The sequence below is a fragment of the Dioscorea cayenensis genome, chromosome 12, assembly GCF_009730915.1.
Source record: "Dioscorea cayenensis subsp. rotundata cultivar TDr96_F1 chromosome 12, TDr96_F1_v2_PseudoChromosome.rev07_lg8_w22 25.fasta, whole genome shotgun sequence".
NCBI lineage: Eukaryota > Viridiplantae > Streptophyta > Magnoliopsida > Dioscoreales > Dioscoreaceae > Dioscorea > Dioscorea cayenensis.
This window is the reverse complement of record NC_052482.1, coordinates 17025040-17029834: the sequence shown is the minus strand read 5'-3', so window position 1 is coordinate 17029834 and position 4795 is coordinate 17025040.

Below are 4795 nucleotides of genomic sequence, written 5' to 3'. Positions count from 1 at the left end.
AACAATAATCCATTTGGAAAAAAATCTTCTGTAGGCTCCACGATATAAAAAAACAAAAATCAAACATGTTTTTCGGCATAATCAAATACAAGTGCCCTCAGCATTCTTTAAAATACAAGACAAATCTCCAATAAAAATCTAACCCAATAGTAAAAGGAAAAGGAAGTGAAAGTTTCTTTATAGAAAAATCCACCACGTTCAAAGAAAGAACATAATTTCCATCATTGCCATCCAAGATCACCCAGTTAACAGAATTGTTAAAGAAAGTGCCATTTTTATAGGATTGTCGAGATATGAGTCATGAATGAATATAGAGTAATGCTATATCGTGCGAATAAGTTGCACGAATTCATCACACGAATGACGTGGATGGCTCTTTTATCTCTCCTAGTCAGTTGATTTAAAAAATAATTAAAACAAAAGGTGAAAAGAAAGGCATGCCCTCCTTTCTCCCACCTCCCTTCATCCTCACGCCACCACCGAACCATCTTCCACCGCCGCCGAACCCCTTCTCCCATCGCCAACGCCGGCAAATACCCTCACAAACACGGTTGCCCATTCCATTTTTTTGTATTTATTTGCAAAACACGGTCGAACACAATTGACGCCAACAAATATCGTTGCAGTTGTCCCGGCCTTTCATCTAAGCTTAAGATTGAGCAGTGTTTGGTTGATTCTGGAATTCCATACACTTTCATAAGGTATTTTTTTTTGTTTTTTTAATTTTATTTTGAGATGGTAATGTAGTGAATGATACTGGGATAACAAGAATCTGTTTGGAATGATTGAATGTGTCACTACTTTGTTGCATTCCAGTCATTCTAGATCTGTAAGGGTGATTATTATTTTTTTGTAGAACTATAGCCATATGAATATGTAACTTACTGCTATTGTTTTTAAGTTTTACAAATATTTTTTTATAGTTAGCCATTTGAATTGATTATTTGTTATGGTTGTTTATATATCAATTTAGAATAGATAAATTTTATTTGCAGGTAATGAAGGTTGGGTCAAGTTTGGAGGTAGAAGTCGCAGCCAAGGAGATTGCTTAAAATTTGGCTAGGAAGTGGATTGAGAGTCTTACCAATTGATTGCATATACATTTAAAAAAAATATTTGATTCAGATACATATATTTTGCCATTCCTTGATTGCCGTAACCACTCATCAAATTCTATTACCCATCATAATCATGCCTCCCAAGATTAGAAGACAAGAGATCCTAAGAACATCAACCACTCCTAAGCTCAGAACTAATTTGTTGAAATAGAGTTGCAAAAGAAAAAGAAAATCTCACAATGAAAATTCAAAACCTAAATAAATAAATTTCATTAAAAACAAAGTAATCAAACAATGGTTCAAAATCAGCAACAAGAACCAGAAAATCAAATGATCCTTCACATATATACGCAGATAATCACATATCCATAACCACACAAAAAAAAAATCAAATCATCAACAAGATCGCTTTGCAAAACCTCTAAAAAAATTTCCACAAATTCAACAAGGTGAAAAGAGAATCCCAATTAAAACACAAGATCCAATTGAATCGAATTCCATTAACAATCATAATCATGCTTCCCAAGCTCAGAAGACAAGAGATCCTAAGGACATCAACCACTCCTAAGCTCAGAGAAATAGAGTCATCAACCAGATCTTAGGGTTCCGGTTCATCGGAGAGTGGTTTATATTTGGCTCGTTTGCGTGGCGTTGACCGTGTTTGTAAATAAATACAAAGATGGGATGGAACGCGGATCGGGTTGGTTATTTGGGGCGGGCGAGGGTATTTTCCGGTTTCAGAGATGGAAGACGAGGTTCGGCAGCGCTAAGAGACTGGGTTCGGTGGTGGCGTGAGGATGAAGGGAGGTGGGAGAAAAGATAAAGGAGGGCATGCCTTTCTTTTCACCTTTTCTTTTAATTATTGTTTAAATCAACTGACTAGGAGAGATAAAGTGTCATCCACGTCATTCGTGTGATGAATTCGTGCAACTTATTCGCACGATATAGCATTACTCATGAATATATGATCTCCCATGACTCACTATTGGAGAAATACTTACTGATATGACAGTTATAATGACCATGATGCTTAAAGGAAGTAAATGAGAGACTAAAGAGTTGTTGATCAGGTGTGAGGATAATATCTACAATGGAGAATTGTCGATGTAAACTTGGAAGTCGTTTGAAATGCTTGGTCACTGGATTATATATATATAGAGAAGGTCGAATTGAAATTCAATCCAAAACTTAATTAACATATGAGCATGGTAAATTAGTAAACCAAAGAAAGAGCGGAATACATTAACCATTTCAATGCTACCAAAGGTGTTCTCTGCATCATGTTCAAGGATGGTAAAAGAAAGATCAGGGACGGAGGAGGGTGTATTGTTACCTGAGAGAAAGTAATGGAAATATACAGACTGATGTATGAAACCTGCTATAGAATTAATGAAATAAAGGGATGAGAGATGATTGATTACCATAGTTTGCTTACGCTTTTTGAATCGAACCACTAATCTTGTTGGAAGTCTACATAAGATTTCAAACACAAGGTCGTTACAAGTTCCAACTGATGTTAGTGTTACCTTGCTCATAATCAAGAATTAAGAGTTTTTAGAAGATTATTGAATTCATGTGTGTTTTATTTATAGAGAAGGATTATGATTAAGATAAAATTAAAAAAATAAATGATAACTTTCTTAAGATATATTTTTACTTAAATTAATAATTACTTATTTTTTAAAAATTTATCCTAATCATAATATAATTCTTCTTTATAAATAAATCAGATTAATTCTATAATTTCCAACAAAACCAAAAACTCTTTTTCATGATTGGTTACTAAAAGTGAAGATAATGAGTAACGCAACATTAACATCATCAGTTGGAACCAACAACAATTTTGTGTTCGAGATCCTCTACATGCTTCCAATAAAATCAATGGTCCAATTCAAAAGCCTAAGCAAACTTTGGCACTCATCAAAACAAAAACAACAATTTTCTCCATTACGCATGAGTTCTTTGCAAGAATTAGAAAATGATCTCCATTCCAGCAGTGTTAATTAGTTGTTACATCTATCCAAAACACGCCCTGAAGATGCTAAGAGAATAATTATTTTAAATTCAAGAACCATTGGTTACCTAAAATAAATAAACAAACAAATAAAGTTTTGATGTTGTTATTCTGCCAGAATCCTAAATCTGTCCAATTCTCTTGCTGACTTGTTGTGAGCAGTAATAGACTTCTCTAACCACAACAAATATTCACAAATTCAAATTTTTGAAACCTTAACTATTACTAGTGGATAGAGAAACAATGGTAAATGTGACTAGAAATTATTTCATCAACCAATTAACTAATCCATTTTGTGCCTCAAACATAATAAAATAACTACTGCACAATGTAGCTCTAACTAAAAAAATTCAAGATACTTAGGGGCCGTTTGGTTCGTGGCAATGTAGAAAGATTACCATGTGTTACATGGTAATATGAAAATATTACCATGTTTGGCGTTGCAGCGATGGTAATCTGGATGGTAATATCACACTACCAACTTATAAATATTACCAAAAAAGTTGGTAATCCTATTACCGCGAAATTTGATGTCTATCTTGGATTACCGTGGTAATCTTATATCTTTTATATTTTTAGCAAATTCATTACTATGACATACGAAACACGACGATGAATTATTCGAGTAATAAGAATTTACAACCAAACACGAGTAATGAATTATTCCCGATTAATAAGAGTTCACAACCAAACATGGTTATATCAAATTACCGTAATATTCTTAACCATACAACATTCCCACTCATATTACCATGCTAATCTAATTACGTAGTAATATGTCATTACCACGAACACGAAACAGCCCTTAGAGGGGTTGTTTTGGTTACTATATTCAAATTACATTGAAGAGTTAAATTACATGTAATTGAAATTACATGTATTTCGTTTACATTATGATTTGTTTGGTTGCATATAAATGAAAATATTGTATTTACTTTTCTAGTGTTTGGTTTGATGTAAATTGTGGGTTAAAATCACCATGTGAAGTAAGTGGTGAGATTGCCCTTTTTTAAAAATTTTTATATTTTTATAATTTTTCTTCAATATTTTCAGTTTTAAAAATCTATCTTATTTATTTAAATGGATTTAAGTTAATTCATTTTATTTATTTAAAAGTCATAGCTGCAAGACTGCAATTGATAAACAGACAACAAGGGAAAGAAAGCTCAACCATGCCATCCTTGAGTTCGTTACTCTATTCATGTCCTGCATTTGCTCCTCCGTGAATTACATAATAAGGATTAGTTTCAAATGTAGCATCATCAAGTTTATGAAACTCATCAAACTATATGTTTCATAGTTAAGTCTTCATTCATAAATTGTCCTCCGACATAGAATTCTACTGATACATAAAAGCAAAACTTCATGAGATACCGAGTCAATATTCAATTCAGGAGTTCTTACATGATAGTAAAGAAACCACCACAGTACTCTTTTGCTTACCATTAATGTAGTCTCACAATTTTACATTGCTTTCTTTCAACACTCGAGTCTAATAGGATAATAATACTTGAGTGACATTAACAGAGGCACGTGATCAGAGTCCAGTAGCGAGGTAATCCACACAGAGCTCCATCGAAGCGATGTTGTTCCCAAGACGGTGTCACCTATAAACAAGCAACGACCACCAAACTGTACGGATACCGACATTTCCGAAGCACAAAATATCACTAATTTCTCCCATTGATTCCAGCAGGAGAAAAGGAAGATGAAGTACCTAACC